This window comes from Ctenopharyngodon idella, chromosome 18 (genome assembly GCF_019924925.1).
Source record: "Ctenopharyngodon idella isolate HZGC_01 chromosome 18, HZGC01, whole genome shotgun sequence".
NCBI classification, from domain to species: domain Eukaryota; kingdom Metazoa; phylum Chordata; class Actinopteri; order Cypriniformes; family Xenocyprididae; genus Ctenopharyngodon; species Ctenopharyngodon idella.
Genome location: NC_067237.1, coordinates 4,328,887 through 4,355,733, shown reverse-complemented (window position 1 = coordinate 4,355,733; position 26,847 = coordinate 4,328,887). Strand labels below are relative to the sequence as shown.

Here is a 26,847-nt window from a genome sequence, read left to right as displayed (position 1 = left end):
TTCCCAGAATCTATATTTTGTAAATATGGGCTTTGGAAATGGCTAACTGACTTTACTGTGCTTTGGCTACAGTAGGTAGTTCCAGTGAAAACAACAACCATGCATGTCATTTCTGCAGGCTGCATTTTACTCTGTGAGATAAACAGTCACTCTTTTCATAGCTTTTGCTGGCTCTGAGACACTCGCTTGGTATTTCTCCTGCTCTTTGTCTCTTTTTGAATTTCTGTGTTACTTTTGCTATATTTTCACACATAAAACAATAATTTGGTAATCCTCTTGTACCACTGTCCTCTTTTGTGGTAAGAAATAAGTCTCCTGACAGTTCCCTCCCAAGTGGTTCCACTGTTGTCAGCATTAAGTCTGAGAATGATTCAGTGGGCTATATAACACTTGTAATTGTCAAGAAATTTCTTCTTTTTAAATGTTTTGGTTCAACATACTTACCTGTTGATCAAACATTGCCTTAAACTTACACCAGAAATTTTTTATTTCGCTTTATTTAGTAACTTTTAGGAGGGTGTGCTCATTTTTGCTACACAACATTTTAACACCTTGATAAGAAAATCTTATTTTCCTGAATAATTTTGACATGCTTCTTTGGTAATTGATTAAGCAGACTTGCTGGAACATTATATTTCTAAAGAACCCTAACATGTCTTCTAAGTAACTGAGTAATTGCTGACTTTCAGAAGTTTCAGAGGGGGTGTACTCATTTATGCTGTGCACTGTATGATTAATGAAAGGTTATGATAACATGCAAAATAATTTGTTACCTGACAACACAGTAAATTGTTTCCACTGCAGTTTTGTAGGGTCTTTGGAGAGTGTTTTCCTGCATAAGAGATTTAGAATAAAAATGTGTGCCTTTGTGACAGTATCAAATAGATATACATGCATTTGTGTGCATGAATATGGTCTTTCTGTATTTGATTAAAAAAAGCCTAACATTCTTCATTCTGTTATTGTCTCAGAAAAAAAAAAAATCGAGAAGACAGAAATATCTCTTACCCACCCTGCTCTGTCTATTGTGGTTTCACAAACACCATCATATTTTAAAATTCTCACCACTCCATCAAAAAACTGAAAACTACATCCAATTTTATTTTTTGTATTATAATCTGATTAAGGAATGTGGCGGCCCCTTAGATGTTTGAGCCAATTTTAAATGTAACTTAAAGGGAACCCCAGGTATTAAGACTTGTATGGCTTAATATCTCTGACTGAAATAGAAAACCCATTAAAGATTTACGTTATTTAAAAAATCCATGACATATTTGTACAATGGGGGGGCGCCATTTTGTTTAGGTGCACAGTGCGTTCTACGTCAATGACGTCAAATGGTTGCACTCGGTGAGCTATGACGCTGCCCTGTTGCTATTTTTGCCGCAACACACTCAGAATATAATATACAATGCCAATTTTCAGTCGATGGGCCACAAAAGAAGCGATGTAAGTCTTCATTGCTTTACTAGCGATAAGAGGAGAAAAGAATGGGAAGTTGTGATGAATGTGGATGAATAAAACTTCCTAAAGAACGCGTCTTTGTTCTCTCCACTCTAGCCCTGATGCCTTTGATACTTTGTCATCTGTATACTTTGGGGCAATCTAGTAACGCATACGAGTCTTAATACCCACGAGGTTACTTTTAAAACACGATCAGCCTTTTCGATTTGAGCCAGAGCGCAAAATTAATGAGGATGAAAACATCGAAGACGTGCAATGTCTCTGTGGCTATGACGTGTAAAAATCATCTGATATGTCACCTGAATGCATTACACACAGTTAAATGTGCTGAAAAGATGCTACTGTTTTATGCTATCACAGATATCCTGTGCATCACAGCACACACGTGCTTTGAGGCAGTCTGTCTCAATCGAGATGCGTTGGGCTGCCTTCGTCAGTCTCCACGACAGGTGCGACATTTACTCTTATATACATCGCCAACTATAAGCTCTTTCAGCTGTGGTCTACTAAAAGCCTCAAAGACATCAGGGCTAAAGTGGAGAGAACAAAGACGCTGGTCTTTAGGAAGTTTTATTCGTCCATATTTTTCACAACTTCCAATTCTTTTCTCCTCTTAACGCTAGTAAAGCAGTAAAGACTTACATCGCTTCTCTTGTTGCCCATCGACTGAAAATTACAACCAAAAGTTGCACAATGTGGCATTGCATATTATTTGTGTTGCAGTAAAAATAGCAACAGGGCAGCGTCAGTAGCTCACCGAGTGCAACCATTTGACGTCATCGACGTAGAACGCACTGTGCACCTAAACAAAATGGCGCTTTATTTTAAGGTGATGTTGTTAAAGTGTAATTACACAAAAAAGAGTACTGAGTACTGAGTAATAGGGTTAAGGTTTGGTTTGTGGTTATTTGCTTGTAATTATGCACAAATTACTGGTATTACTATAGTAAGTATTTGTGACTTTGCTTACCACGACTACTGGTGCGCCTTTGTAAATACTAATACAAATAAGAAAAATGTCCCTCTTACAAGAGCACAAAAACCCTTAGCCTTAGTGACCAATGTGACATCATTTCCTTCATCCCAAACGCCATTAAACATGCAGTTGATAATATCTTTGACATCCTGTTTAATGGTGGCCATAAAATATAATACCAATTACAGCAATTCTATCAGCAGGGGTAATAATAATAGTAATAACTACTATCGATCCAGTGGTTTTGAGGGCTAATATTGCTGTTGCCCCATTAACTGCTGGCACAGTCACGGCTTCGGCTCAGAGCGCATGAGAATTAAATGTTAATTTTTATTGATGAAAAAATGTCAGCAGGAGGCAGAAACTCTCTGCTTGGAATGAGACATTCACAGGATGCACTGGGGCATTGATAATCCATTCAAGCCTGCCAATGCGGCAGGAGATTAAAATCACATCTGGATTAGATGACTTTTTGTTGCGTTATGTGTGTGGCTGCCTCATTTCAAATGGAAATAAGCGTAAACAAGTCTTAAGCCCAGACACAGCTCTGATCCAAAAGCTATCGAGCTGCCCCGCTGTCTACTGACTACATAGACAGCTGCCTTCTAAGACAACTGAAATGGAACTTTGTAAGTGATTGATTTGGAACACTCTACATGCAGCAGCTCTGTGAGGCATACAAATAGCACTACTTGTGCAAAACATGCGGGAGACTTGATTTACAAATGATCTCAATAGAATTTGGTCAGTATGGTATTTTAATAGGCACAAAATCAGTACATATGAAAATGTTTTTATTATAGTAAACTATTAGCAACATTTTTCAGTACTGAATAAATTGTATATTTGTTTGCCGTCTGATTTTCAGCTCGTCTACATTATGGGATTCCCTTGTGAAAAATAAGGACACTGTACACTCTAAAAAATACTGTGTGAAAAATAACCCAAGTTGGGTTGAAAATGGACAAACCCAACGATTGGGTTGTTTTAACCCAGCGGTTGGGTTAAATGTTTGCCCAACCTGCTGGGTAGTTTTATTTAACTCAGCTATTGTTTAAAAATTACTGTATTGCTTGCTTAAAATGAACCTAAAATATGTTGGAAATTAACATTTATTAATATGTTTAATAAATGAACACTTATTAATAAGTTTAATGAATAATACTTACACAATAGTCATTTATTAAATTGCTTATTAATAAATGTTCACCTTTTGATTATTATTGTTGCCTCTAGTAATTATGTTTCCGGTTTTTTAATTTCCAACCTATTTTGGGATGATTTTAAGCAAGCCATATAGTAATTTTTGAACAATAGTTGGGTTAATTAAAACTGCTCAGCACGTTGGGCAAACATTTAACCCACTCGCTGGGTTTGTCCATTTTCAACCCAAAATTTTTTGAGTGTAGCATACTTTGAAAAAATAGTACTTATTATGGAAATTATATACTTTAAAAGAATATACTTTGCCAACTGAATGTAATGTTTTCAGACAAGTTCCATATGTCATAATTCCATATTATTTACTGTTAAATGAAAATGTATTATAGTTTATATTAAATAGAATTAGTTGAATTTAAGAGTGCTTTTTTGACCTACTTAAGTAGGACTGAAGTACATATTTATATTATTGTCTTTGAAATATGGTTAATGTGTGCTGCCAAATGTACACAAATGTGCATTTATGGTAAAGTAAAAGACACTTTAATGTCATTTCTATCAAAAGCTATATGTTGTGCATTTAAAAATATTTCTAATTGCATTTTGTAATGAAGTTGCAATTTAGTACATTTAAAATATATTAACTTTAAGCGTAATATCAAATAATACACTACGGTAAAACATTATAATAAAGTACCTTACATGTGCTTTAGTATGTTAGTCAACATATCAAAATAAATGTACTTCTTTGTAGCACAACAAATTATTAGTTAAACATAATCCTTTGAAATGTACTTTAAAGTAAAACTTTTAATTTGACGTTAAAAAGTGCACTTTTTAAAAGTGTACTTAAGTGTGTTAAGAAACAGTCTTGAATGTTTACACTTAAGAGGCCTTTTATTTTGTTAATATTGTGTTATCTGCAAATACAGTATTTTAAAAAAAAATATAGTTTTAAGGTTTGAAGTACTCAACAAGTGCACATTCAGTACAGTTAAGCACACTTCCTTTTCACAAGTGTAGCCTTTGAAGGATACATGTAATGCCGCTTTTGAATTTGGCCAAAAGAAGTTCTCTTAGAAGGCAATTTAACTATGCTGCCGAAGTTTTTTTCACATCACAGTTTCACATCGAGACCACCTTAAAATGCTGTCTACAGCTCACTAGCTTTTCAAACAGAGCTACGATGTCACGTCTGAATTCTCCAACAAAATCCAAACCAGGTAACCAGGAGCCATTCTTTGCCTGAGGATTCCTCCAAGACACTTTGAATTCTGCCTGTTTATTTAGTCTTCACCCCCAAACACTACCTCTCGGTTGTTCCTCAGAGTGTTCATCTTCCCATCACCGTTGTTTACTGATCATTCATATTGCCTTTCAAATTCAAAAGAGGATTACATGTAGCAGATTTCCCAGCTGACATTAGTATTTGAACACAAAAGGCTCGGAGGCCAACTTCATTTTCATGAAAGTGAGATCTGCATACATGCAGCATTGCGGGGTTTAGCAGTGAGTCAGTGGGGAGAGAATGTTCTTCAGGCAGGACTGACATCCGCTTCCACAGTTCGGATGCAGGAAGCGCATGTCTGAGTACGTGTGGGTGGCTAAAGGAAAAGAAAGAAAGTGTAGAAAACAGATACTTTATATGGAAGGTATATATATTATTTTCTTTTCTTTGTTAAATCTGGAATGCCCTATAGCAATGGATACATTTGCAAATAAGCAAGACCCTATAGGTGCGGTAATGAGCTAATTCTAATTGGTTAAACTGATGATGTCACTCTACACAGTGTTCATAAAGAGTTCAATTTAAGTGTGGAACAACAGTGGATCATACACTGAAAAGGCCATAGAAGTGGCCACACAAGCCTTCTGGGCCATGAGCTGTTGTTCGGAGTGAATCATTGTTTATCTTGTTCTCTGTTGGGGTGGTGTAAGCCTGAAAAATCCCTTCTGACATGGCTGAGTGGAAGCCCAGAGCAATCTCTGGACCACAAGCAAACCTTTGACAAGAAGGACCCTGGAAAGCCATTTCCTAAGGAAACAAGAACAGCATATTGCTTAGAATTGTGCTTCTGTAACTTGCTGTAGTGCATTAATTTCATATGGTTGGGTTGTTGTAAAACAATTGTAAAATGCAACAGTGCTTTATAACAATAACAGCAAATCCTATTGTTGCAAAGATTATGAGAGTATATTCAACATAATGTTCTCAACCAATTTCAGACAATAAAAATTACATTTCATCAACAATGTATTTATGGTCTCCAAGATGGTGTTTAATTATGCAAATGAAGCTACATTTTAATTTAGTTTTTCAATAATGTGAAAATGTTCAGCATTTGTGTATCCATTTACACTGGCTTATAATTGATGACAACAGAAACGGGTTTATGATTTCCATCAAATTCATCCAAAAAACAGTCATGACAAAAATTGTATTCACATTCAAATCAAACAGAATAATTTCATGCTGTAACCAATAATTTATCATATAATCCTATATGAGTTCTAACATTGTGAAGCATCATGCCGTTCAGAAGGGTCTGAAACTCCAAATATATGCATCTCAGTATAAACAATAAAACTTTTATATCTCTCCTTTACAGACCTTTTGGTTGTTGATAAAAGCAATTCCATTTCTAAAGGGTTACCAGCAAGAAGTGCTATTGACTCCAGCCATGTCAGATAGGGCCGGTATCATGGCTTCTCTCTCCAGCACTGATTTCTCATTCCTCTCCTGTCTCAGCATCAGATAAACGCATGATGAAGAACGTCCCGTCCCTGGAGGACTTCCACACTAGCTGTGTGCAGGCTATGAAGTTTCTGATTCTGCACTAGTTACGATAAAGTTTGAAGTGTTTCTATTGTCCTAGATGTTTGAAATCTGTGTGATATGTAAAATAATTCAGAATTCCCAAATTTATTCCCCAAGTCAGAATCAAAGGGAGTTGGATTCTGGTGTACTTGTGGCTACAGTATGTAGTGCTCACCATGTGGATGAATTTAAGAGTTATTCCATCTTATTATGCTCAAAAATGTTCAAGTCACCAACAAAAGAGCACATTTCTATGTATTTGTTTTATTATAGTGCTGTAAGGCACAGCTGTACTGGTTCTACAATACATTCTGTTTTCTGATTTTCCTAAAAATTCAACACTTTTCCAGGTAATTCAACCCAAAGTGGTAGAAGTGTATAGATGTAAAAAGTTTGGAAACAAAATGTATTAATATTTTTGAAAGAAGTCTCTTCTGTTCACCAAGGCTGCATTTATTTCATCGAAAATACAGTAAAAACAGTTATGTTGTGAAATATTATTACAATTTAAAATAGCTGTTTTCTATTTTAATACAATTCAAAATATTATTTATTCCTGTGATCAAAGCTGAATTTTCAGCATCATTACTCCAGTCTTCAGTGTCACATGATCATTCAGATATCATTCTAATATGATTATTTGCTGCTCAAGAAACATTTATTATTATTATTATCATTATCAATGTTGAAAGCAGTTTTTGCTCTGTAACATTTTTGTGGAAACAGTGATACCATTGAAACATTTGTTGTAAGATTTAAAAAAAGAGAGAAATTACTATTTTAATTAATCAAGGATGCATTAAATTGATTAAAAGTGACATTGAAGACATTTATTATGCTTTAATAAATTTAATAAAGAAATGTAATAAATGCAAATAAATGCTGTTCAACTTTCTAGTCATCAAAGAATCCTGAAAAAATTATCACCATTTACACACAAATTTTAAGCAGCATGATTAGAATGATTTCTGAAGGATCATGTGACACTGAAGACTGGAGTAATAATGCTGAAAATTCAGCTTTAACATCTCAGGAATAAATTACATTTTAAAATATATTCAAATAGAAAACAGTTATTTTAAATTGTATAATATTTTGAAATATTATTGTTTTTACTGTATTTTTGATTAAATAAATGCAGCCTTGAAGAGAGACTTCTATAATTTTGAAATAATTTGTATAAAAATAATTTATATATTTTAATATGAAAAGGCCAGTATAAATATTTGAAATAGCAAGAGATACAGAGCAACGGCCAAAGAGTTTAAATTTGATGCATAATACACAGGCCATCCTGGCTTTCAAAATAACTGAATCAAGGATGTGTTTCTTATCAGATTATGTACTGCGGAGATAGAGAAAAAAAAACTGCAGAGAAAGGTTGCTGGACGCCATTGGCAGGTTAAACACAGACCTCATTAATTCTGTGATTCTTATCAGGAAATGCCAAATACAGATAAAACAGCGGGTTATTTTTAAACAGATTCACCTCAGACAGAATATTGTTTTATTATAACCTACTCTTGATATTTATTTTCAATAACCAGATTCATTTTAATGAATAGAGAATTATATCCAACACCTTTGGGCACAATGTAAGTGTGCAAACAACCTGGACAAATTAAATTTCACTTCATTTTTGGGTGAAGGAGCCTATTTTTTTTTTTTTTTTTCAAGTATTGCATGAAAAAAAATAAAAAATCTGGCACTCAAAACAGAAGGAAGTGTGTTTTAGATGTCTAGTCCTAGAAAACAAATTAAAATGCTCTCTGTGAGTTAAAGTCACAAAAATCTTTAAATCTTTTTCTCTGCCTTTTTTTTTTTTTTTTGACTCCATAATAGAAAAGAAAGGAACCGATCTGTTACACCTGCCAGCAACTTTGCAAGAAGATTTTAAGCAGGATCTTTTAATTTCAGAGATGTCAAAAGTGTCTGATATATCATGTTTGGATGGGGGGAACAGTGTGGATTCAGGCTGCCTGAAGTTTGATAAGAAGCGCAAAATGCCAAAGAAGGCTGCTCACGCTAATTGAGACCGAGTTATCAGAGATAAGAGATGCGGCCAGGTGTTCAGGAGCACAGCAAAAGACAAATGTCACTGTGTCCAAATACTGATAAGAACTAGAGAAGCACCAACAATGACATTTATTAAGCTTCAGTGGATATTCATATTCACAGCAGAATCAACGTGTGATTCACGCACACACACTGTTCTCGCGTTAAAGGTCATGTTTTAAAGGTGTCTTGTTAAGTCTTTCAGGCAGCTCTTGGGTAGCTGTCAAACCTTTCATATGTCTCATAGAAAGTGAGTAGAGGTTAGTTGACCACAATACTGAGATTGTTAACCTGCATAACAAAGCGCTCATGTACAAGAACTTACATCATCTTGCTCTATTTCTAGTGCAGTGTACTTGTTACCCATGTGGCAGTCAGTACAGTGTGTGTGTGTGTGTGTGTGGGTGTGTGGGTGTGTGGGTGGTAGAAAAGCATTGAACTTGAACTGGGATTGAGAGAGTGGGAGGAAGCGGACAGGTCAACGCTTGAAAATATACACAATACTTTCAAACCTTGACCTGTCCGCTTCCTCCCACTCTCTCAATCCCAGTTCAGTGGTCTCCTACCACCCAGGTGTGTGTGTGTGTGTGTGTGTGTGTGTGTGTGGGAGGAGGAGGTGAAATGCTCTGATCTCATGAAACAGAAATGCGGAAATTAGTAGCAGAAAAATAGAAACAGAACAACCACGAGAAACTATCAATATACAGTAACGTGTGAAATTCTTTATTTTAATTTCTTTACTAGTTGTCATCCCCTTTTTTGAGCATGTATCTGAACGTAAATGGTTGTATTCATGAATGCTTTGGAATACAGACCTAAAGTTGGTCTCCTTTTGAAGAAGACACTCAGGAGATTATTGCAGAAGTGAACTTTAAACATAAACTTAAAAAAAATGAAAGTATAGAAAAGTTATAGAAGTGTAAGTTTACTAAAGCATATGTACTGAACTAAGCCTTTTTATATTTTATACAAAATATATGTTTTGCAAAATAATTTGGACTCTAAAATTGCTAAGTTTTACAAAGTTGCTAATTAAAATTGCTAATTGTCTTCCAAATTTGAAATTGATATCACAAAAGTTGAGTCAGCTTAAAGGTTTTAAAGTACCATTTGGTAAAACAATGTCTAATTTCTAAACAGGATGAACAGGATTAATTTTGAGTGTTTAAGCTTTTGAATTATATAATTTATGATTAAAAAAATATGTAATAGAAGGAAAAGGCAATAAAAAAAGTGCCAAGTGTCCACTTAACAGTCTATTTAAAATTATTATTATCATTATTATTATTTAATTTTAATTTCTCGTTGTACACAAACATAATATATTGTTAATCAGTTCCATTTGACAGTTGGAAAAAGCAAACATGACATATAAAAAGGAACCAGGCTTTCTTTTTAATATCACTGTAAAAAAAAAATAAATAAAAAAAAAAATGTGTTGTTTCAACAAAGGTAAGTGTTGATGATGCCTTAAAATTTTACATAAAGTCAACTTGAAATTTGAAGTTGTGTGTACTGAAGTGATAGTTTGAAATATGTGAGTTTTCTTTACATTCACAGTCTGTTCACTGTAAAAGCAAACTTTTTTGATCTGACAAGCTGTAATCTCATTGGCTGACTACTGAATTCCATTTGTGCCCTTGAACAAGGAAGTTAAACCCAGGTTGGTCAAATAACTACTGCCTGTCTCAACTAGATTTGTGTATCTGTGACATTCATAGCCTGCTATTTCTAAAGGACAAATACTTTCTTGAACCTTCAGGCCACTTGATTTCATTTTGAGTATGTCACACACTCTCACTAGGCCAGGATTGATTGGTCTAGTCTGTCTAATTGCTCAGAACCCATGGAGGAGCCATTGAAGCTGGATCCTCATTGGCTACCCTGTCATGCATTAAACTTTCTATCCCTCAGAGTAGCCCAAACTAAACGATGAGCAATGATCATTACAGGGTTCAGTGAGCCCAAAAAGGTCCAGTGATGTTCATCACATTTACTAGAGGTGAATAACTTGATGTTATTTCATGATGTTAATGTCCTCATGCGTCATCTGTGTCAGTCTGTTTACATCCATGGGGGATTTCAAACCATTATAGACCATGTTTGAAACAATTTCATAAACAATATGACAATTTTAAACATTTCATTCATATTTTATAGTATGTCCTCTGTCGAGGTGTAAAATGAAGGCCTTTTTTTAGGTTTCAGGCTAATTTTCTTCTTTCATGTCCTCTGTAAAATTAGAATTATAAAAATGATAGAAAAGATTTTTATATGTTGTATTTGTTATACACACTACTATGAATATGCATTCGCAGCATCTGCATTTAATAGGTTTTTCCACTAAGCATGCATGAACTAAACTTTGCACACACAAAAATCAATTACTCACCCTCATGCCGTTTCAAAACAATATGCTCTTTCTTTCTTTTTTCCTTTTTTCTTTTCTTTTCTTTTTTTTTTTAGTCAAACACAAAGAAAAATTGCTGAAATTTTTTTCTTTACCCAGCTCTTGCCAGACAATGACAGTTAATATGCAAGTTCCAAAAAAACACAAGAGTCCAGTAATGTCACTCGTTTTTTTTTTAGCACTTTATACAATAGATTGCTTTAAAGGGGACCTATTATGCCGCTTTTACAAGATGTAATATAAGTCTCAGGTGTCCCCAGAATGTGTCTGTGAAGTTTCAGTTCAAAATACCCCACAGATCATTTATTATATTGTCAAATTTGCCCCTATTTTGGTGTGAGCAAAAACACGCCGTTTTTGTGTGTGTCCCTTTAAATTCAAATGAGCTGCTGCTCCCGGCCCCCTTTCCAGAAAAGGGCGGAGCTTTAACAGCTCACGCTTCAGTTGCTCAACAACAACAAAGCTGGAGAATCTCACACAGCCAAAATGACGATCATCAATAACGGTGTTCAGCCTTACATTGTTCAAACCGGAGTCGACACTGATGGAGAGACTCAGGAAGAAGTTAAACTTTTAGAATGCAACTGGACGTTTCTGAATGGTTAGTGGATAAATTTATGTAGTTGCTGTGGAGTTGATTCAACTCATCGTCAACAACATGGCAACACTCTTCTACAACAACTCTTTCTCTTCTCTAAAGCAACCCAACATGGCCTCACCCCCTTTGTTGCGTGTTCTCGGGGGCGGGGTTTATGTAAATTTTAGGGTTAGTGATGTCACCAACCCAGGAAGAAGCTTGTTGTAGTCCCTACCAGCCATTTGTTGTAGTCTTTAAAGGGATGGTTCACTGGTTATTTTCTAGGCTTGATTTATGGTGCGCAATTTAACATGTCTTAATGCTTAGTTTTTTAAAAAAACGCCGTATTTTTCATATATTTTACCCTTATTCTACACCGCTGTTTCCCTTCTCCTAAAAAACGCTCTGTTGAGTTCCTGGTTCTATGAAGCCCCTTCCTCAGAAATAGGTAATGGACTGAGATTGGTTAGCTGGCCCTGTGTATTGTGATTCGCTGTCCGGAATACGTTGTCACGATTCCCCATTATGGACAAACATCACATGTGCTTCAGTCAAAGTCCAGTCAATGCTTCGGTGGAAAGTAAATAATGGCGTCAATATTGCCTTATCAATTTGAGCCCGAATCAGACCCAGATAGCAGTAATGATGAAGAGGGTCAAGCAGAACCTCTGCAAGCATGCCTTTTAAAGGACGTTTATGAAGGTTAAGTATTTTTGTTTGTATTTGTGTCAAAGTGTTTAGATATGCTGTCACTTGTAAATGTTACTGCTGCCCCATAGTGTTCTTTTTAAAGCTTTACTGTAGCATTTTTGTAAAGGTATTGTTTAATTTATAGCATGAACGAGCATGTGGGTAAACACAACATAAAAGCCGTAATGAAACAATGCTGTACACTGATAACAGAAACGCCAACAAACACCAACAGAAGTTCGCTGGTGTGATTACGTAGAAGTTTGTTGGTGTTTGTAGGCGTTTGTTTGAGAAGTATGAAATACAATTTAGCTAACTGGCTAGCGAAGCCAAACCACGTTGGTCTTTGTTTACGTTCCAGAAACTATATAATAAAACATACTTACAGGTTGGGGCCCATAAACAGCAGCTTCTGCTTTTAAAGTGGGAACTGCTCCATCTTTCAGTAATAGCCTTTGTGCAAATCCAGCATTGAACTCGTGTAGATTCTGGAAGCTGTCTTCCGTAAAATGTGCAGCACAGACAGCTAAATTAGCATTATAATTGTCAGGAACAGAATTAAACATTAAAATTTTAAACATTGTTCCCGAAGTCCAGTGTCCCTAGGAAGATGACTTGTATGCACGCGACATGGCCTCTCCCACTTTTTTGCCTGTTCCCGGGGGCAGTGTTTATGTTAATTGCAGGGTTTATGATGTCACCAACCCGGGAAGCTCATTGTAGTCCAAACCGGTCGTTTTTGTAGGCATTAAACTGCCATAACTTTAAAAGACAATATCTCTGTTTGCATTGAGCTTTCAGTGCTGTAACTTTGCAGATACTGTTTATGCTCAAGCAGCAATATTACACGCTAACTAAAGTTAAAAAAAGTGAAATTGCAATGAACGACCCCTTTAAAAAGTGATTTCTGTAAAATAAAATATCTCCCTTTACTTTGAACTTTGAGCGTCGTAACTCTGCAGATGTTGTTTATGCTCAAACAGCAACATTACACACTAACTAAAGTTAAAAAAGTGAAATCATAATCAACCACCCCTTTAAAGCAAGCAAATTTACAGTATTAAACAAAAAGTGTCTGTCTCTTTCAGAAGAATTACAACTTAAATTTCGACTATAAAGCAGCTCTCCAGTGTGTTCATGTTTTTTCACTTGACCTCGAAGGACTGAACAGAAAAAATGAAACTGAGATTTCCACATCAAAGAAGGCGGAGTCCCAGAGCCACGCCTACCTATTATGTAATCCCAACAGGCCAGTGGTAGTTCAGAGTTAGTTCGCGTTTACCAGCTGGAACAAACTTTTCTGAAAAAAGTTAACTTTGACAAGCTGTTTCGAGCTCCAAACGAATTTAGTTTTGGCCTGATTTTGTTTGAAATGACGTCAAACCAGTTTGTTCTTTTCTTGAAGTAGCCTTTATCAAGGGCCTGAAGTCATATGATCACACTTCGTGCTGTTTTCCCTTTAAGACACACACTTTAAAGTCATGATGAAATGGAAGTAGCAACAGATATTTTCTTCTGTATTGTGATGTTCATCGGAGTGTAACAGATTATCGAAACAAAAAAAAAGGTAGGGCGGGACTTGGTTCTATGAATCAGTTCTTGATTGGATGTTGAGATGTGGGCGTGGCAATCAAAAGCAGAGGCAGATGAATGTGAGCTGGAAGGGGCGGGTTTAATCAGGTTAAATGATTTGAGAAGTCTTGCATATGACACCATAAAGATGATGATTAAACATTACGAGGCCAAAATTAAAAAAAAAAAAAAATGAACATGCACAGATGAATTATTCACAGTAAGATCCATAACATGAATTTATAAAATATATAATGTGAATTTTCATTTCATGCTGACTTTAAACTACACGTATGAACTCAAATGAAAAATTCCCCTGCAAAATGAATGCCTTCTACAGAGGATAAAAATGAATTGCTGGGTTTTACAAGGTTAATGAAATATTGGTGAGCTGAAAGCCACTGCTTCAAACTATCACTTACCCTTTCTTAATGGTTTCTTCTCCTCACACTCATCTTTTTCTCTCTATTCTCTGGTCTTTGATGTCCACATTTCCTTGCATCTCCTCCTCAATGTCAGGTATGCCCTGGACACACATGCTGATTGATGTCAGACAGTTATAAAGGGTTCCTGCATTCCAACCAGCACCTGTCAATCAATAAATTACCACAGATTACTTGACACTAGTGAACATGAGGTCAAGGCAGCCAAAGATTTTGAGGCTACAATTACGCATAGAGACACACATACAGCATTGAAATTCTTGAAATTTTTAGAGCTGGGCTTAAAGGTGGATTGTGTAACATCTGCACCACTACTCACAAACAAGTGTAAAAATAATGGCATATTGAATATTTTAAAGTCAGTTTTCAAAATACTCCCCATTTCATCTTTAAAATCAAATCAAAATTAACTCTATTTGCTTTCTTAATAAATGTCCCTAGTATTATTGTGTTCACTTCATATCACTGTTAAACCTAACACTGCAATAGCAATTTAATCAGCTCAAGTTAGTCTAACATAAAAATGGAGACCACAACACATTTTCTTTTGTTTTAATAACTTTTAATTGTTAGTGTAACATAAACCAAGGATGTCAGAGACCGTACGTTGTAGAGATCTCATACTTGTAGTATGAGCCCTCTAATCTTTTAGCATCAACGTGATTGGTTGAGTATTTACAGATGTCCTTTTGAGATCAGTTCTCTTTTGGAATAACATGTATTTTTGTAAGCTATTGCATCAAACCCTACCTTACAGTATCAGTAGGGATTCAAGATTGTTAACTTTGCAGTAAAAGCACATTATTTGGAAAGATAAATGGGAATTAAATCACCAAATTGTCTACATGAGCTATTAGAGCTTGGACCCTGATAACTGGCAATTTACAATTTGTTGTTTGTTAAGGATAAAGGATGTTGGGGACATCTGGAAAAATCCTGGAGATTTGCAATTAATTATTGCAGTTAGGATCCATGGGCCTGTTGATATACTTGCATCATGTTTAACTGCACAGCTAATAAACAGGGACCTCCATAAGATTAGTGTTAATCTCGCACAGCATGTGGTGATATCAGCGTTTATCTGGGAATTATTCTTTATCTATACGACCCAGCCCTCATCAGAGTCGGCTTTTCTCATGAGTGTGCAAATGTGCATTAACCAGGATAATTAAATTCAATTCAATTAGAAGAAGCTCAGTAATGAACCGCTGGACAGGAGACAGTGGGGTATTTCATTTTTGTATTGTCTACTTTTTTTTATGTTAAAGGTACACTCAGTAATTTTCTATAGAGTGCTGCAGGGATGATGTATTATAGGCCAAAACCCAGAAATGAGCAAATCCAGTTACATCATCCCAAAGTCAATGGATTTTTTGAAAATAAGGTAAAGTCTGTAAATTTCTTTTTTTATTCTACAACATAAAATACATCAGTAATACTTTAAAAGGCGGCTGCTAACAAGTCTAAATGGGACTACAGATGTTGTCGGATACAATAAACGTCATCAGCCGAACAGGTAAACTCAACTACTCAATAGTCTGCTTTTACAGCCTCATTGTGTTTATAATCGCCTCTTGCAAACTATTCTAACTCAAACTTTTAGGAAAAATGTTTTTAAACAAAGACTGAGAGTTGTTGGAAGTTTAATGGCAGTGACGATGAAGTCATGCTGTGGTGTAGTTTGTTTACAGCTAGCATTTAGCTATTTACTTATAGCAATTGTATTTAGGCTTCAGAATTTATAAAAGTTGTTCATTTGTGAAGATTGTTGTAAAATGTTCCCCATGTCTTGTCCCCAGGACTTTTTTATGTTTCTTCCTGTCTCGAGTGCCATGTTTGTAGTTCTTTGTAGTTTTCTCATTGATTAGTCTCATTGTTTCCATGTGAATCTACACACATCTACAGCAAACACTGACTGATAAAGAACAAGAGAAACACAAGGGCTATATATACACAGGGAGCTAATTGGCTAACAAGACACAATGAGACTAATAAACAAGAAAACTACAAAGAACTACAAACATGGCATAAGACAGAGAGTAACATAAAAGTCCAATCAAGACATGGGGAACATATAACAATTGTCGTGATGAACAAAATGTGTGAGAATAATAGGCCTTTATCACAGCGGAATTGGTTACTGGAAGCGCTCGTCTAAGTGGTGTTTCAATTCTTCCAGTTATGTATGTTTTCAATTTGTTGTAATCACCTAGTTGACTAAACTCCTCATAAGAATCCGCTGGATGATTTCAAAATCCAGACATTTTCAGAGACAGGAGAAGAGTTATTCTGAGAAAGCTGTGGCTCGTAAACATACGTGATTATTTCACCACACGTTTCAGTGCTCTAAATTAGTGATTGTGATGCTGAAGTGTATGTGAGACCTGATGAATAAGATAAGAATTAATTTTTTTTAGGGCCCAATGAATCGGTCTTATTCTGTGTTTTCCGTTTTATTTTTTTCTGATTCGGTTTGAATGGTTTAATTAAATGTTTAACATTGTTATATTTCTTTAAGGCAGTTACGGCGCATTCATTCATCTATTTTAATAATGCTCTTACAAAAATTAACCATGGTTTTACTACAAATAAAACCAAAAAACATGGTTATTGTAGTTATGAGCAGGACTGCGGCAGGTTAGTTGGGAATAAATTTATTTATTATTCAGAATGCACATTTGGAAGGGAAATACATTTAAGCAGGTTAAAGATATGAGATGTAAACATCCTCAGTTTAAAAATGCATAGGACTACTTCACACAAACATACTCCCGCATATTATTTTTAAAAGAAGGACCTTCATCCCACCGTATTAGTCTTACCCATGCTTTCCTCAATTATTCTCGTGTTGGGAAATCATGAAAACTGAGGTAAGGGTGTCATTGTTTAGAATTGGAGCAGCCACATACGCTGCAGTAACAGCGGCGAGAGGATTCAGCCATTAGCTTTGATTGCGCTGCGATGGGACTGGAAGTAATGATACACTGCTTCACTTACCGGATAAAGTGTGATAAAGTTTTGTTAGTCACAGAGTTTATTTTCTGGCTGTTGTGTTGGATTCATACTGACACCTTGTGATATGGATGTATTATCACGCATATGTGATCATGTAAAATACATCAAAAATACATACAAGTAAAAAAAATACATGCAAGTCAATCTAAAACTTCAAAGTACCATGGCATTACTATCTGATTCCATCGATGTAGTACTGCTACAGTGCGTGTTTGTAATGGGATATTTACACCTTGTCACTGGATATATTGTAATTGGCCTCTGTTAGGATACCCTCTCTGTGATTTATGGGCACCACAGAGCCGTCCTCTTGAGGGTGCCAGCCATTCACTGGGTAATGGATGGCGATTGATGGAGTTCATTATTACCACAAGAGAGAGTCTAACCTGCCACCATAATGGCCAAATAACTGCCCTGCGTTCTCTCCTCCAGTCCACACTTGTTTGTCAGTAGTTTGGGAGCAATATTACGTATTGACTTTGTGTTATGGTGACGAGGGAGGCAGTGTTTCCTCAAATAGGCTTTGATTTGTTGTGCTCTTCGTTTTTATTTGCTAAATCTCCTGATGATTAGAGTTGATAGTGTTTAGCATCTGGAATATTTGAGAGCCAGCAATAATACTCCGCCTCGCCTCCGTCTCTCCATATGGGCATGAAAAACACACACACACTCTCGCTTCTCATCTTCCTGTGCGTCTATATATTTATCCACCATCTCTCTGGAGGACTTTCTGTCTTTCTTTAGCCTCCGGCTGTTCTGGCTCAAGGTTTCATGGTCATCCTGATGAGTCAGCCCAGATCATCTAATTTTAAAGCATAAGGATCTTTTTAGGATATATTAAATAAATATTCTTTGAAAAGGTTTTTAATGGCGTACGTCACCGTGTAAGCCTTTAAATTTTAAATTGTGTTCCTGGATCAAGATCTTGTATTGATTCTGGAACAACATTCATGAGTTTTGGAAGCTATTCCAATTAAAAGGCATTGCAATAATCAATGCGGTTCATGAAAGCTCGCTCAAGAGTTCCAGCATCTCTATGGTAGAATGTTATTGCAGACGTAAGCTGTGTTTCATAGGTGGTTAATGTAGGGCCTTACGATTTCTGCGGTGCGGAATCATGAAATCTGGTCATAAAAATGGAATTTATAATGCGGAACGTCATGGAATTTGTCAGTTTTTAGAGGAATAAGTAGGGCTGTACACATAATCAAGTCGTGATAGACTAGTGTCTGTGAATATTAAAGTGCAAAAATTGAAGTCTGAAGTCTGTTCTGTGTCAGTGTCTGTTCAGTGTCTGCAGTCTCATATGAGGACATGAACTCATGAACTTCATCTCCAGAGCTGCTCTGAGAGTCACTTCACCAGCATTTCACTGTTTCATTTGGTAAAAAACTATCATAAGATACACAAATAAACTCAAAGGTCTTCATGACAACCCATCAAAATAAAGTATTGGTTTAACTTGAAAAATTTATGAATTATATTACTAGTGTACAGTAGAACGTACTTCTCAAAGTAAAAATAAAACTATTAGAATTTGAATGCTTAAGGAATATCACACAATTATTCTTCCATGTTTTAATTTAAACAGTAAACCTTGTGCAGTACTTTCTTTGTGTGTGTGTGTGTGTGTGTGTGTGTGTGTGTGTGTGTGTGTGTGTGTACAGTCAAACCAAAATTTATTCAGACATCTTGAACATGTCATTCATTAATACAGTTTATTCACTATAGTTTAAAAAAAAAATGGTAATAAAATATGACAAGATCTCAGAGTTAAACTGTGTCAGAAAAAATTTATCTTAATTATGTCAGATAACACTTATAATTTTAGGTTTGACTGTGTGTGTGTGTGTGTGTGTATATATATATATATATATATATATAATCATTAAAACGGAATCCAGAAAAACTAAAGTGTAAAAAAAAAAAAAAAGAATCCAGACATATTAAAATGAAAAAAACTGAATTTGAGAAAAAATAAAATTGACTTCATAGGGCCTTATTAATGGCAGTTCTGACAATGGAGCTGATGCAGACTTCAAATGTGAAGAAAGGTTCAAATGTAACATCAAGGTTATACAGCCAACAACACATTTGATAAAACAACTTGGGCTTGGTAACTTCAGTGAATAGTATCCCACACACCCATTTTTCTTTAACACAGCCTCTTCCCTCACTGTCATGCTGCTCTGATTAAACTCTGCTCTTATCCAAACAGTTGAGTCTCCCAAAAAGCTCCTCTCACACCCGCCATTGTTATTTCTTTAAACACGCATAGTCACTGAAACAGACAGGTGAAGCACTAATTGAAACTGCAGAGAGATGGACAGAATGAGGAGAGAGAAAGAGAGCAAGAGAAATCAAAGAGAATTAGTGACTCATTCATCAATGATAGTGAGCGATGTGCTCCTTTAATCTGATCTTTCTCTAGCTCTGGATGTTCAATTATGCATCTGACAAATGTTAAAATAGCAAAACAATACAGTGAAACTGCACAGTAAGGCAGAAGTGAGAATTCCCCAAAGCCCTGAGCTAGAAGGAAATAATCATCACGCACAGCGCTCGCTGAGAAATGATTTATACCAAAATGATTAAAGGAACGTTCCGGCTTCAGAACAGCTTGAACTCCACTGACAGCATCAGCGACATACTGTCGATTAGATTAGAAAATAATTTCACCTCAGTTTGTAAAAGCAAAAAATGTGTTTACATAAATGATCTTGCAATGGAAGTGTCAAGGATTGCTCAGGAAACGGACCAGGAATAATCAAAATACTATTTATTAAACACTTAGGAAACAACTGGAGCTTAAGGAGTAGCAAACACACGCTAACACAAACAATACCAGACAGGGAACTAACTAAAACTGAGGACTTAAATACACAGAGCAAACAAAAGAGCTAATGAGAAAATTAATGAGAAAACAGGTGAACGGGATCATAAACACACTGGGAAACTAGGTCAAACAGGGAAAACAGAACCAAAACACAATGAAACATAGCCAAAATTAGAGATGTACCGATGTATCAGCCAACAATCGGTATCGGCCGATAAAAGCTATTATTATCACTATCGGCCGATTGTTTAAAAATGGCCGATGATCAGGGCCGATTATATCCTGTCAATCAAAAGGGTGCAGAAAAACGTGTTCAGACAGCAACTCATACATACTGTGTGTGAAGAAAATCACTCTTGTGTTGAATTTCTTCTTCTTCTTCTTCTTGGTGGTTGGCAAACCAGCTTTTGTGTTGAATTTTAACTTATTAACAGTTTAAAAATAGTGGCGCTAAAGCAGGCTCTTTTTGACCCTATGAATCACCCGTAGTTCAAGCCAGGGTTGCCAGGTCTGCGTTTTTATTTTTATTTTTTGCTACATCAAATATTATTTGTAGCGCCTCCCGTCCAATAATCGCAAAAGGCTTTGTGCTTTGTTACTTCTAATAAGAATAAAAGTTTCAGTTTTCAAATTCTGTCCATTTTATCATGAAATTCAAACAATAAATGGCGTTTTGACGCTCTTAAATGTGACGTCAGATCGCTGTAATGCCTCAGCTCAGGCGGCAGCGGAGTCTTTTCGTCCTTTTCAGTACAAGTTATATCTCGAAAAACATGCATGAATATCAAAGGTATGTTGAAAGATATAGCCTAGTACAACTTACCAGAATGTATCACATCTCATGTAATCACTTTATTTGTGCTTCAACCGTGGAAAGACGTCAATAAAACAGTTTGTGAACAATGTCACATCATGTCAAATTTACCTCAGGAATGTTCCAATGTTCACAATTCCTTAGCTATCTATCTATCTATATATATATATATATATATATATATATATATATACATATATATATATATATATACATTATATATATATATATATATATATATATATATAAAACACTAGAGAGGAGCTTATTTACTGTTTATTATGTTTGTGTAAATTTGCCATGAAGACAACTGCTTATGAAAACTACCTTATGTGATACTAAGTTTTATAAATTTCAGTTTTTATTTGAGTGTAATTATTATATCTGAAAATAAACAGCAGCTGAATATAAAACTTCTGTTGTTAATTGTAACCTCTAATATTGTAGTGTACCAAATGAGAGGGTTCCCTGTATAGTTTGCAACATTATTTGGGAGAGATTTTTTTTCCTTAAGAAAAACCAAACTATCGGTTTCGGCATCTGCCAATATCATTCTGAATAATCGGCTATCGTATCGGCAAATAAATTTAGTATCGGTGCACCTCTAGCCAAAATAGAACATAACTGAATAAAACCATTACAGGAAGTCTATGAGGTAAGGCACAAGAACGAGCTTAAAAGCATAAATGTGCAGCTTTTTCTGGTAATGTACTTAAATGAATTATTCTGTACAAAAATGTGTTATTTGAGCTGTAATTTCTAAATCAGGGTTAACTAAAACTAAAATCATTAAAAAAAAAAAAAAAAAAACCCTTTTCATTACTTAAAATAAAATAAAATATTAAAAAAATTCTCATTTTAATTTAGTTCACCTTCATGTACTAAAATAACTAAAACTGAAATAAAAATGAAAGGGGTGGTTGATCAGCTATTTTCGAAGGCTTGATTGTGTTTACGGGGTGCACTGTAACGTGTTCATGCTTCGTTTTTAAAAAAACGCATTATTTTTCACATATTTTACCTTTATTCTACACTGCTATTTCCCTTCTCCTAAAAATGCTCTGTTAAGCTCCTGGTTCTATGAAGCCCCTCCCTCAGAAATACGCAATGGGCTCAGATTGGTTAGCTGGCCCAATGTGTTGTGATTGGTCTAGCGCGAGTTGTCCGGAAACTTCATGCCCCTTGCCATTACAGTTGCATGTGCTCCGGTGTATTGCAAACAATGGCATCAATATTGCCTTTTTGAGCCGGAATCAGGCCCAGAGAATATTGAAAAGAATCGAGCAAAACCTGTGCAAGCACGGCTCTTACAGGATGTCTCAGAATGGTATGTTTTTTTTGTTTGTAGTGTCATACTTTTTAGATACGCTGTTATTTGTAAATACTACTGCTGTTTATGTTAGGTTTTAATATGCGGTTTATCCTTAATAAAGCTTTAGTACGGCATAATACATGATTGCGTTGTAGCATTTTTGTAGAGTAATAATAGTAACAAGTGTTTGTCTGTTAACAAAACTTTGTGTACTCACGCACTACTTTTATAAAAAAATAAAAGAATTACTGGATATTAATCAGAAGATAACAGAAACAAAACTTAATACACGCAAAAAATATATATCCATTTCATATAATCGTTCTAACAAATGATTCCTCGAAGGGATTATTTGATTACAGACTGCGGATCTATAGTGATCGCTACTGACTGTGTAGCACCGTTAGTTTTGTCTTTATAGAACGAGTGTAGCCAAATATCTGTCGTCAGAACTATGAGCCCATTACGAAGATTAACCATGGCTTTACTACAGTAAAGAACCATGTTTACACAGAACCATGTTTAGCATGCCTGTAGCCAAATGAACATATGGGTAAACAATACATAAAAAGCTTTAATCGAAGAATAGTTTACAATGATCACATAAACACCAACAAACACCAACATTCGAAGTTGGATAAATTTGAATTAGCAATTAGGTAACTGGCTAGCGGAGCCAAACAGCATTGCACTTTGTTTGCATCTTTGCTACAACATAAAAATAACTATAGAAACTATTAATCGAAAACACATCAACAAAGAATAAAACATACTTACAGGTCGTGGTAACATGGCAACAACACTTTACTACAACAGCTCTTCCTCTTCTCTAAAGCAGCCCAGCTTGGCCTCACCCCCTTTGTTGCCTGTTCTCGGGAGCAGGGTTTATGTAAATTTTAGTAAAACCCGGGAAGAAGCTCATTGTAGTCCCTACAAGCCGTTTGTTGTAGTCCTTAAACAGCGAATTCTTTAAAAGAAAATATCTCCCTTTGCACTGAACTTTGAGCGTCATAACTTGCAGATGTTGTTTATGCTCTAACAGCAACATTACACACTAACTAAAGTTAAAAAACTGAAATCATAATCAACCACCCCTTTAATAAAAACTGTATAGACATATTTAAAAAAAACAATAATTTAAAAAAACAACAACAACAAAAAAACACAAAATCATAATTTGCTCATTCTTGTGTTGTTCCAAACATGATTTTCCATGTAACACACAAACTATTTACTCTCACAAGCATCACTGCAAGTCAAATACTGTTATTTTTTCTTCCTTTGGAAGAATTGTCATGTAGATCTTTTCCAACAACAACAGTTAATAGTTACCACAGCTTCACATGTGACATCATTCATAATTATCATCTGATTTATGGTTATTTTCTTTCTTTCATATTTGGTGTCTGTTTTACAGTCGTTTAATGTAACAAAAAAAGCTGCATGAAGATTCTTCAAAAAATTAACAGGATACAGGAAGAACATCAGCGAGACTAAATTATGATAGAATTTTAATATGTATTAAAACCAAAAGTGAATGACAAAGGATTAGCTCACCCGTCACCGTTCATTTTCTCAAAATGTTCCTTTCCTTTTTCCCTTCACTTATCTCTTTTTTAATGCTTATCTCTCTGTAGTTCATTGGCAGTTTGCTCTGTGCTGGGAAGGACTGTGTGAGTTAACGCAGCTCTGTGTTGACAGACAGGCAGTTTTTACATTGTTTGATGCTTTATCTCTCTCATGACAGTGTGCTGACTGCATTTGTTTGAGGCAGTTTGGCAGTGTTGACGTGGAAACTGCAGAGGCGAGTGGTTTCATCTGAACTCCATTCCCTGGTCGCTGGTGCCCCCTGTGTACAGACTCTGCATTAAGCACACACTCCGTCCATCACACTCACTCATGCAGAAAGCCATGCCGCTGCTCGCCTGAATGAACCGCAACTTTTAATAATTCATCTGATTTGGTGAGGAGAGTGCAGAATGAGAGTGGTGGGAAGAGAGGAAGATTACGGTCTGGTGCCCCCAGGTGCTTTCTGTCAAAAACGGCTGCAAAGTGGACTTTAGTCATAACAGAATGGTTGTTATTCTGGTTTTGTTTTAACAACTCAAGATGCTGCCATTCTAAGATTTTGTCCACAGTTACAGACCCCAGGCACTACGAAAGGAGAATTTAAGACTACATTGAATCAAAATGTGGCTTTTAGTCCATGTTTGTTTGCTTTAAGTTCATCTAATAGGCCAGTGTTCTCGTAAAAGATGAGAAAAGTCGCTTTTAGCAGATATACAATAAATATTGATAACTCATCCTGCACTACACAGATTTTTGCAATCTAGGCTCATTGGAAAAAACTTACTTCTACCTACACTTTTGGGAAACTCCAAAAAAATGTATGTATACATACAATTCACTAGTTTCCTTCTGAAATTAACACAAGTGGCAGTGTTTTGTTCCTTTTTTACACAAATTATGATTACAGTAGTAGATTATCTATTAAAGATGCAATGTGTAAAACCAATGAGGTTGCGAATTGCAACCAATGGCTCAGTCCACCGCTCACCCCTCCCTGTCAAAGCACATAGAGAAGCTACGGTGGCTGACACAGGACAAAGTTGCCGAAAATGGCGACTTAACATGTAAGGGGACCCGCGGTGTATATAGATAGAAATGGCTCATTCTAAGGTTCATTATATAAGGTCTTTATACACCACTGAAAACATAGTTATGTATATTATATTGCATTTCTGTCAATAGATCCTCCTAAATATTACACACTGGACCTTTAGAGGTAGGGTAAATAGTTGTTTTTCATAAAAAGTTTTTGTTATTCTGGTTGAAACTCTCTTCACAGTCTGTACACAGGGAGCACCAGCGACCAGGGAATGGAGCTCAGATGAAACCGCTCGCCTCTGCAGCAATCAATAATAGAAGTGGTCTAAATATTTTAAAAAATGTACATATATCTTCGGTGGAAGTCTCAGGACCAAAAAATGTTCGTTCAATCGGTCCGAATGCAATGATATGATGTCCTACCTGCCTGTCAACATATGTATTTCCATACCTCCAAGCAGACAGACATCAGTCACCGAGAGCCACAAACAAACAGCAGCCAACTTTAAAGTACCTCCTGAACCAAAACAACATGCTTATGCTGCGTTCATGCCATGTTATAAACATAATTACAAGATGACAACCCGGAGTTGTTCATGTCCTTAGACTCAAATTTTTCTCTGTCATCCAATCAACATTCTATAGTGAGTCTAGCTCCACCCTTAAGGTACCGGACTACTGTGCTAGATACCCAACGGAAGGGTCCCAAAAAATTGGTTCAGTACGGTTTGGTATTTTGGTACCATTCACAGCTTCTGACAATCAAAATGGAAATAATTGCATACTGTACTGTACTGTACCATACTGCTCTGTGGAAACAAGCCATAAGTTGTTTACATTAACTATTATTGCAATATGTTCTTTGAAATATGAGGTCATTTAACGCCGTTTAATTTGTGCATGTTCATGTGTTTTGGAGGAGGCGTGGCTTTGGAGACGCTCTGAAGGGCTTCAAAGCTAGCTTGCTATTGCTAGCCTCTCCGAAATTGCCTACCCTACCTTTAATAAAGTCTCATAATAGTCTCATAATTTTCACACGGTTCCTTGCACAATATTATGTTATGACCTCAAAACACTTTTACCATAGTGCATGATTTCTAAAGAAATACATTTTGATGTTTGCATCATAACCAGCTCCATATGTTTGGCTTTTCTGACATAGTAAACTTGCTTGGTATCTCACCTGGTACAGCATTGCACTTGTTATGTTGAGCATTCGGGTTTGAGTCCCGTGAAACACGAGTCACGGTAAAAGACCTGTAGAAGCAAGCTAAAATGACATGGTTGCTTTAACAAGTGCAAATGCACGTTTGTTTTCGTTAACCCTATCGGTTAGGTTTAGGGTTGGGTGCTACATTATTTTCAAAGGTTATAGACTATAACCTTTGAAAATATTGTACTGAAGAACCTACACTAAACTCAACCCTAAACCTAACCAATACAGCATTGACCTTTTAGTGCCGCCAGACATTTCATTTCCGAACTGCCACATACTTAAAACAACCAACATAATAAAACATTGCCAGATTCACATTCATCTATTTCAGATACATCTGAATGTGCTTTTAGCACCACTCACTGGACATTTAGATTTGAATGTGTTGCAAAACATGCAAGAAGCAACGTAATATTATTTTGCAGAAATGTCGCCACAAGCACGTTCTTCCAATGAGCCAGGGTGGGATTTTTCTAATTAAATGCTTTCTTGAATGGGGAAAACTGCTCATCAAGCCATTCTCTCTGTAAGAGTATGAATGAATTCCCTTGTTAAAAAAAAAAAAAAAAAAAATACTCTGGCGGTACCACGGTACAATTATATCAAATGCTAATCAGTGTTTGGGCAATTTAAGAATTTAAGAAATGGCTACTTTTTATACAAACACATACAGGAAGCATACTTAAATTCTGACCTCTAAAAAATGGAGATGATATTAAAAAAAATGTAAAAGAAAAAAAAACAAACATCCATACATCTCGGTCAAGGCTGTGTTTTGGTGTTAGAGAGAGAGGAGGAGGAGGAACTACAGTTGAAGCAACATGACAGCATTCCCCTGAGAACATAAGATAGTCATGATAAATGCTGGGTTTAAGAAGAGT

At 35.9% G+C, this 26,847-nt stretch overlaps 1 long non-coding RNA gene across 2 annotated transcripts; it reads right to left on the bottom strand.

Moving 5' to 3' along the window:
- Positions 1-3,832: 3,832 nt before the first annotated feature.
- Positions 3,833-23,664, bottom strand: LOC127499828 (uncharacterized). Of its 2 annotated transcripts, XR_007926203.1 has the most exons (4): positions 22,921-23,664; positions 14,146-14,311; positions 5,439-5,636; positions 3,833-5,205 (listed from the first exon to the last, which is right to left on the bottom strand). It is a non-coding gene; the product is annotated as an uncharacterized LOC127499828 (long non-coding RNA). The 2 variants fall into 2 exon arrangements; XR_007926202.1 differs by having other exon boundaries at positions 3,833-5,636; positions 22,921-23,658.
- Between the last annotated feature and the right edge of the window lie 3,183 nt (positions 23,665-26,847).